The sequence below is a fragment of the Danio aesculapii genome, chromosome 24 (genome assembly GCF_903798145.1).
Source record: "Danio aesculapii chromosome 24, fDanAes4.1, whole genome shotgun sequence".
Taxonomy (NCBI): domain Eukaryota; kingdom Metazoa; phylum Chordata; class Actinopteri; order Cypriniformes; family Danionidae; genus Danio; species Danio aesculapii.
Window position 1 is genome coordinate 28,825,104 of NC_079458.1, and position 10,005 is coordinate 28,835,108.

At 34.6% G+C, this 10,005-nt stretch overlaps 1 protein-coding gene across 1 annotated transcript in view; it reads right to left on the minus strand.

The window, feature by feature from the left end:
* LOC130218719 (transcriptional activator GLI3-like) overlaps positions 1 to 2,389 on the minus strand; it is a 300,195-nt gene extending 297,806 nt beyond the window's left edge. The window contains 1 exon segment of the mRNA XM_056450972.1: positions 2,057 to 2,389. The gene's annotated coding sequence lies outside the window, so the exon portion shown is untranslated.
* Positions 2,390 to 10,005: the final 7,616 nt, after the last annotated feature.

Sequence of the window (10,005 nt, forward strand, 5' to 3'; positions counted from 1 at the left end):
ATATTTAATTTAATATAATTTACTTCAGGAAAAAGATTATTAAAAAATATATATTTTGAACAAATTCTACCTTCTTTGTTTTGCTACGGTATTAAGTTATATAACAATAATAATAATAATAATAATAATAATAATAATAATAATGTGATTTTTTTCTCTCTCTCACTGAGGCTGATGTCTTATAAAGCAAAACACATTTAGAAATTCAAAGTGATTTCAATATACAACAACATTAACTAAAAGCAGTTAAAAATGCATGAAATTTATCTTATGACATGCAGGTAAATTTCATATGTAAGCAAGAATATAGATCCTATTATCTTTTTATTCTATTTGTTCATGTCATGCACATTCACAAGTAACCATATAATAATGGATTAATTATACAGTACACAACGAATTATATATTGCATTAAATAACATGAGACAATTTACACACCTGACTTTCACATTTCAGTTAATTAATTACTGGGTCAAACAGTAGCTATAATACAAATTTAAATACAGATTCTCTATTCCTGTAAAATACTTACAGAAGGAACAGTAAAGTAAAATAAAATGAGTAAAGAAAAGAACCTAAAACACAAATTAATTAAAGTAAAAGAAGCATGCCTCATATAAAACGTATGCCAATGAGTGCTACACTTTACATATTAAATGAAATGTGCTATAATAAAATAGAACTGTTACAAAACATTGTTCATTGTTGTTAATCAGCACAAAATGATTAGAAACAATCAATAAAATAAATTGTTCAATAAATAAATAAATCAATAATCTAAATTGTGACAGAACGCTTAAAGAATGTGAATTTCTTATTTAAATCTAAGATTCTATTGTTGTCAGTTAATCGCGCGCAGGTGTGGGGTTTGACGGCACTGTAAATATACTGAAGCCTCATCGCCGAGCAAAATTCTTGGCACCTTGTGTGAAGAGTTTAAAATTGCTAAATAAGTTAAAACAATATATATATATATATATATATATATATATATATATATATATATATATATATATATATATATATATATATATATAAACAAAAAACTAACAAGTGTAGACTTTGACACAATAACTTGCAAATAATATCCTACACCTCATCCAAATGCAGATTTCCTCTAATAAAATAGTGCCTGATAATGGTGTTATAAAAACAGCCTATTTTAACACAGCCTATGAATCTTGCATTTTAATCCCTTCAAAGACAAAAAAAACAAACAAAAAAACACGTACAAATCTGTATAATTGCACGTGGTTAAATTGCTTTCACAATCATCACGATAAAATTTAATTTGTTAAGAAGTAAACCTTAAAGTTGATACTCAACATAATTACTCAACAGTTATGTTATCAGCGTGGATTAAAAAGTGCAATAAACCTATTGTCAAATAAAACTAAATTCAGTCCGTAAAACGTAGATTTTATTTATAAAATTACTGCTGCAAATAAACGTATTTTTTATTTTTCAATTAAAACATATTACATTACATTTCATTAGCAAATGGTTTATTAAACGACGTTACTTAAATGTTTTATTTTCAATCCATTGTTTAATTATTTATTTACTGAAAAGAAAGTTTCCCTATGTTTCGTTTTGCAAGATTTCATGTTGAATAATTCGATTTTTTTTTCTGAAGGAAAGGCATGTAAATAAGACAGACACAACTTTCCCCTATGATTATTTCCACTAAAAAGCTTCTGGAAATATTTAAACTGTCGCAAGGTCAAACTGCTCTGAAATCTGCATTTTATTATTTACAGATATTTATCAATGTGACAAGCATGACACGTTCCAAACATTTTAACAGGCCAATAGGGGCCGCAAATTTGACAATAAGAGCCCGAAGTTTGCCAAACGGCTCTGCTTTACTCGCTTTTATGAAAAAAAAAATTAAATAACAGCTCACCGCTGCCAATTAAACTCTCTAGCTTTTTATTTGATCTAACAAATGTTTCAAACGGACAGAAAGTTTCGCATTTATCGTGACAATTGTCATTTTTCTTGGATTTGCAAAACTTTCATGGAGCCAAAGAGGTTCACATTACTTGCACTTACTCGTTGTTGTGAAACTTTTCTGTCCTTTCTTCGCAGACGTCCTTCTCGCTCGTGCTCAGACGCTTGATGCAGAGAATACTAGCCTCTTTACTTTAAACTCCAAAAATTTGTCTGCGAACTTTGTTGTTGTTTTGTTTTGTTTTATTTCTTACTCCGTCTTCCCTTCTGACATGTGTGTGCGTTTGGCAGGAGAAGCGCAGCACCACATAATCTACATATCAATAATTCTATACACAAATGTACAGCGAAAGTAAAACTCCTAAATGTTTATGGTGGTTAAGGCTGTAATTTAGGATTCTCGGAAAAAAAAATATTTGAAGTGTGTAGCTCCTGCTGCCCTCTCCCGGTTTCTGACTCCTCCCTTTCAGAAAGCAGACACACTACCTCCCCTCTTTTTCCTTCTGCCCCCTTTTTTCCCTCCCTCTCTCCTCGCCTTATCCCAGCATTCTTCCCGAAAACGTGCAGTCTGAAACGGTTACTTTACAAAAACATTGGCGTGCATGTTTAGGCTAATACATGCTACTGCTTCCTCTCTTTTTCTGTTTTGTACATAAACATGAGTGACAGCGATCCGAGCAAACATTCAAAGGTTACTTTATTACATAATTAATATATATAAAAAACGAATTCATGGGAAAAACCATAAACCCGTTACAATTTAATTTCAAAATTTTCTACCACATAATTTGCTAAAATACTGTATATAGTGAAGTTGTAGCAAACATTCAGTAAGAAGCTTTGGGGGTTATAGTAATCGTTTGGTATGATGTATTATAGAGGTAAAGTTGGTTTTATATTCGCACATTCGTTCATTTAGCAGTCTCTGCATTGTTTACCATGTTACTTTGAATATTCGATCTGAATTTGCATGCAAGTATGACTTCTAAACAACATTAACATTATCTAATTTACTGTGAACAATGCTGTACTAATATGATTTCCCTATTTAGAATTTGCAAATAATACTTTTCAGAAATTATATTATTAAGGAGAATGTCTGAATATCCGAATATAAAACCAACTTTACCTCTATTGATGTACTTACAACCGGATACAACAAGTGTTGTAAAACACTTTTAAAGCACTCTGATCGTGAAATACTTTTGTTGCTTTCAAGTTAGTGGAAATAAAGAAAGTTGTATTGTTGCAATACAGAGGGTGTTTCAGTTTTTATTACATATTTTATTTATAATTCAATCACAATCAATTACTGTTTGTATATCTCTAAGAAATTTTCAAGACATGCGTCTATTGTATTAAACCAGTTTTATTTTACTTCAACCAGCTTACAATTCTGGCCATACTTACGAGAACAACATTAACTATTTTAAGGGTTACTATATACATTTGTCACCACCAATAGCCTAGTGGTTAAGTGCATTGGAATACTCTGTATAGTACCAAGGTGTTCACCCAAGTTGATCCAATAGAATAGGTTAAAAAAAAAAACTTAAAAGTAATTGTAAAAACCTATATTTACATTATATATATATATATATATATATATATATATATATATATATATATATATATATATATATATATATATATATATATATATATAGTGTGTGTGTGTATTTTTGGCTGACCTAAAAGCAGTTTTTAATTTTTTAAAAACAATTTTAAGGTCAAAATTATTAGCCCTTTTAAGCTATATATCTATATATTTTTTTGGTAGTCTACAGAACAAACCATTATTATACAATAACTTGCCTAATTACCCTGTCCTGCCTAGTCAACCTAATTAACGTAGTTAAGCCTTTAAATGTCACTTTAGCTGTATAGAGGTGTCTTGAAAAAATATCTTGTGAAATATTATTTACTGTCATCATGGCAAAGCTAAAATAATCTTCTCTCCATTAAACAGAAATTGGGGAAAAAAATAAACAGGGGGGCTAATAATTCATAATTCAGGGTGGCTAATAATTCTGACTTAGGTACAAGGTAGTACTCATACAAGGTAGTAATGTTTGCTCTGATTTGTTAATGTTAACGTTGTTCTCATAATTATGGGCAGGAATGTGAGCTTGTTGAAGTAAAATAAAACACTTTTAATACAATAGATGCATGTCTTGAACATTTTTTTTTTTTTTGTAATGTGTAGACTAAATGGTAATTTTGTCTAAAATACATAATATAGTTAAAGTTTTTTTTATTTATTATTATTTAAATATTAAAATATGTTTTAATCCAAAAGTGCTTTTTATTTAAATAAAATTGCATGTTTAAAAGCAGATGACTGATATATGTCTGGTCTGGACATGAGTAACACAAGACACCTTTTCATATTTGTAACTCGTAATCATCCCTTCTACTGGAGATGGAGAAACTGATATAGAGATGTAGGCAGTCAGTCAGTTCTCTTTGTGAATATCTCTGAGATAGATGGATGTGGGATACGAAGTAGAGGAAGAACAAGAGGAGGGGTAAAGCAGAGTGGGGATTGGGGGTGGTTTGCTGCTCCCGAAAGCACTCCATCAAAGAGGAGCCAGATCCCGGGATTGAGATTTTGCCTGCAGGCAAGTAACCAATGGTCTCCCAAGAACATATTCCAAAGTTGGCTTCCAAGAGGCAAAGCACACATCAAAAACTGCAGTGGTGTCAAAGTAAAAGAAAGTGAAAGAATAGGGTACAGGTACCCCCACTTGAGCCCATGATCTCACACCAATTAAACAAGACTTTTTGACTATAGAACTGACACAATGCACACCTTGGGACTATGTAAATACAATAATAGTGATTTCGCTGTGCACTGTACGGGAAAAACACCCATTCACTTTTGGGTACTCTGCAGATTTTGATATGCAAGTTTAACAGATAAAGAAACTTACCAAAAGATTAAGCCATAGGCCAGTGACAAGTGTGAACAATAAAGGACAATTTTTATTTACAAATTTGAACTTTTAAATATTTTGTAATGAGTTTAAAACATTTTGTTGTTTATATTAATAACTATAAATAACTTAAATGGTTCTGGATAACATCAGAAGGATCCGAAATTTACTTTTTAATTAAGGCACAATATTTCTCTCTTGCAATAGATTTTCAGGGGGATTTAACTAGGGCAATTTTCTAACTACCAAATATAAATTAACAAATTAGTTCAGTCCTTCAGACTATTTAAAAATGTAAATCAATGACAACAAACTTTAAAGAAGTTTGTAATTATTAAGGTTAAGCAAAATGTTGCATTGTCATCACTGAAGCAGCTTTTGTTAATTATGAGAATTCAGTCAATAAGTACACACACAAAACAATATTAACTGGTAAAACAATTATCTTTATTGTAAATGTTTCAAACATCCCTACAACTGTAGCCATATTTGATGACTTTTTTATTATAGAATTTTGTTTTCCTGTGAACTGCTTTGAAACAATCTGTATAAAATAAAGCACTAAAAAGAAATTTGACTTGTCTAATCCTGGTAACAATACATTTTTTTTTTCTAATATTTAAACTAATAGAATAACAATAATAATAACAACAACAATGATAATAAAGCAATATGAATATAGTAATAAATACATTTATAAATTATCACAGGACATCAATCTGCAACAATCATTTAACATCACTGTACTTAAAAGATTTTATGTATCTTAAAAGATTTTTAAGTATGTCACATCAAAGTTCCTGTCATTCACGATGGTCAGCAGTTTTATTCATACATTAACTTATGCTTTGCTGTTTGTTTAAGCATTTCACAATACCCATCTGCATTATTTGGATGTATCTCTCTTTCTTCCTGCTAGTTATCTTGTGTCTGTGAGTATAAGCCATTAGTGTGTTGGTCAGAAAACAGACATGCTCTCTACCCCTCAAGCAACCTTGAGATCAGAATGGAATATTTGTGGGGATTTTTTTGTTGTTGTTGTTGGTGTTGTTGTTTTTTTGGCTGCCAAAAATAATAAACGTAAAAACTGTATCCACTTCCATTAATTATTTTACTGACTGATAGCATCCCGAGGGGTATATCATAGCAGTTCTGAAATGACAGCATAATGAAAGTGGTATGCCAGTTGTGTCTTATCGACAGGGATTAGAAGGGAGTATGAAATGGGAAAGGTTTCTGAGCCTTGTGTGGCATAAATTTGATTATATAATAGACGGTGGTGGAAAAGCATGTCAAATTTGTCAAAGGGTGAGACCTTTATGTGCCCCTGGCTACACTCAACTTTTCTTGTTCATGCATTTTAGTTGGATCATTGCATTTTCGCTGTCTTTAAGTTAATATTGATATAGTGCCCTGAATTAGTTATTATGCACATTAGTATCTCTATGTATGAATTCATATTATGGAATCAAGCTCAAATGAATCCAGTTGCATTATCAAAAAAATTATAATAAATAAATACATAAATAATTACATGAAAAACACTGATTAATATATATATAACTGCCTTAATTTATATATATATATATATATGGTTCTTCAGTGGTTCTTCAGTAGGTCTTTAAGGTGGTTTAGGTGCTATATACTGCACTTTTACTGTGTAAAAAACCTTTCAAGCACCGTAAAGGTTCTTTGGGGGTTCTTGGTTCTTTGGGGGGTTAAAGTGCTATATAGCACCACTACTATACAAAGAACTGGTAAGCACTTGTATAAATCTTCTATAGCTAATTCTCTTTTATGTCGCTTTTAGTTGCAGAAAGGATTAGTTAACAACATTAAAATACAGCATATTGACTGAATTTAACATGGTTCTCAAACTTTTTGTCCCAGATGCTCCTCAAAAATAAATATTTAAAACTGTAAAGTGTTTATCTTTGTTATATTTAATTAGCACCTTTTAGATTATTTATTAAAATTAACTATAAAAACATGTTAAACATTTTAGTTATATTTTTTATTTAAAATTATTTTTTGTAAAGCGCCGTGGGTGTACACTGTAAAAAATGTCCCTGATTTTAACAGTAAAAGTCTGCACAATCTACAGTGAAAATCTGTTAAATGATTAACAGCCCATTTCTGTGCAATATACGGAAAGTAACTGTAACAGATCTAACCTTTGTTTTCGAGAAAGTAATCAGAGTGTTTGAAATCTCACCATACACTCTCATTCACTATTCAATTAGTTTAGTCCACTAGACAGAGTGAATGACCACATATGAGTGAATTCAGACACAAGAACAATCACTGAAGGAAAGAATAAGTAAAACTATACAGCAACATTACACCAAACCAACTAAATTAAAACAGAGGATTAAACAACTGCACAAACAGCATTACCAACTTCACTAATTACAGTTTGACTTCATTTTTGTCACATCTGCAAAGAATATTTGACAATTAACAGAGCTTTATATTATTTTTATTGAAAATGTTTAATTTGACCTCACCATCATGGAGATCAGAGGCTTCTTTAGTTGGGCTCTTGAACCTTTACTTTTCTATCTCAATGTTTCTCTGGCTGTTATAACTGTGTTTCTGAAACTTATCAGTTATAGCAAGAAAGGCAACGAGAAACTACACTGTATGTACTTAATTTTACAGATATAATTTCTGGTATATTATAAGTTAATTCATAAACAAAAATTGAATATATTAATGCTGTTTGGGTCAAAACTGCAGCTTTTCATGGAGGGTCAACAAGCAATTAGGAAGCAAATAACACTAATTAATGATTAGTGTCATGCAGAAAACCTTGAGAGCTCTAGCAGCACATTAAGACACACAGACATCAGGAATCAGAATATGAACCTCAACCATGGTTGCTAAAATTAAAACAAAGCTGCATAATTCATTCATGCCGCAATGCATGCTGGGTGCCAGCATAGTACAAAACTCCTAGCATGCATTGCAGCATGTGTCATGGTTGCAGGTTTGTGCGCCTTCCGGAGTGACTGTTTTGTCACGTGGGTTTGTTTTGTGTTGTTTGTCCACGTGTATTTGTTATGGTCACATGTCATGACAGTACTCAGCTGTTTTGATTAGCTCGCCAGCTGAGGTTCATTATCTTGTCTATATCTGGGCAACGCTTCTCTGTTTCCTTGTCAGTTCGTTGTGTTTGCTCATGTGTGTCTGTCTGTGCTCAGGACTGTGAGGAGTGGCTGCTGGACCTGATTCGTCTGTCTGTTTCCCGGTTGCTACCGCCCTATATCCCTCGTTCACTCACTCATTTACCCTGTCCTGTCTAGTTTATTCTGTGTCAAATAAAATTTTACTTGCATTTTTGGATCCTTCTCAGTATCTTTATTATCCGTGACAAAACAAACTGACCTTACTATGGATCCAGCAAGTATGTCACAGATCACAGAGTTCGTCTCACTCAGCAATGCCAGGATTGATCGCCAGGATGAGGCTTTAGCTACCATCGCTCAGGCCATTCAGACTTTGGTCGGCCAGGTTTCTCTGCTCACTCTGGTCCAACAGCTGGTTACTGGAGCGGCACAAGTTGAAGCCACACCAGCTCCAGAAGTGTTGCCAGCACCAGTGGTTGCTAAACGCTCTGTTGAACCTCGCCTTCCTCCCCTGACCTGTTATTTTGGAGAGCCTCACTTATGCCGGTCCTTCCTGTCCAAGTGTTTCTTATATATAATCTTGCAACCGTCATTATTCTCCACAGAGCAGTCTAAGGTTGCCTTCGTTATCACCTTTTGGGAAAGGCGGCTCTGTGGGGGACTACAGCCTGGGAACAAAAGCTGCCATGCTGGCTACTTTTGAACTGTTCTCTAAAGAACTCAAAAAAGTTTTTCATTGGGTCGCTTCCGGGAGAGAGGCCGCCTGAATCCTCGCCGAGCTCCGGCAGGGGAATCGGAGCGTGGCGGATTACTCGATCGAGTTCCGGACCTTGACTAATGAATGCGGCTGGAACACGGAGGCGCAGTGGGACATGTTCCTGCATGGTTTGTCAGACCGTCTTCAGGACGAGATCTACACACTGGATCTTCCTAAGACTCTGGATGAACTGCAGGATCTGGCTATCCGAGTGGACACCAGACTACTTCGTTGAGAGAACCGCATGCAGCAAGTGAGGTTTTCGGATCCAGTCTCTGACCTTCTGGCTTTGGCTGCAGCGGCGGAAGTGGGGAGTGTTGACCCGGAACCCATGCAGGTGAGGACTGCCTGTCAATGCAGTAGAAGTGCCGACGGAGAAACAAGGGACTCTGCCTTTACTGTGGTGGCGCGGGACACCGTGTGGTCTCTTGTCCAGTAAAAGACAGCACCCATCAGTAGGTAAGAGGTTACTGATGGGTGAAATCAGTCTGCAAAAACCCTCTGCGGCGGCTACATTACTGCCCGCTACTTTATCATGGGTTTCCGGAACCCAGAATACCCATCCCTTTATTGATTCCGGGGCAGAGGGGACTTTCATTGACTCTAGTTTTGCTCTCAGTTTTAAACTTCCGGTTATTGCTCAAACCATTCACAAACCATTGCAGTACGCACCCTCAGCGGGATTTCTCTTCCCACTTTCACTCACTCCACTAAACCCATAAAGCTTATTACATCTGGAAATCATGTTGAACACATATAATTTTTTTAACAGACTGTTCTAACACACCGGTGGTTTTAGGGCATCCTTGGTTGGTTCTCCATAAACCTCATATCAACTGGGGTCTCAAAGCAATATTTTCGTGTGAAAACTGTCATGAGTCTTGTCTTTCATCTGCTCGTTCTACTGTGTCTTGTTCTGTGTTTCAGGAGGAGCGCATGGATCTGTGAAACGAGCCCAGTGAGTACCTCGACCTGAAGAGAGTGTTCAGTAAGTCTCGAGCTGCTTCTCTGCCTCCTCATCGTCTCTATGACTGTGCTATAGACTTATTGCCAGGTACATCTTCGCCTAAAGGCAAGTTATACTCTTTCCATTCCTGAGAGGGAGGCCATGGAGAAATACATTTCTGATTCTCTAGCGCAGTGTTTCCCAACCCTGTTCCTGGAGGCACACAAACAGTCCATATTTTGGTTGTCTCCCTTTTCTGACCCATTAACTTCAGGTGTTGGAGT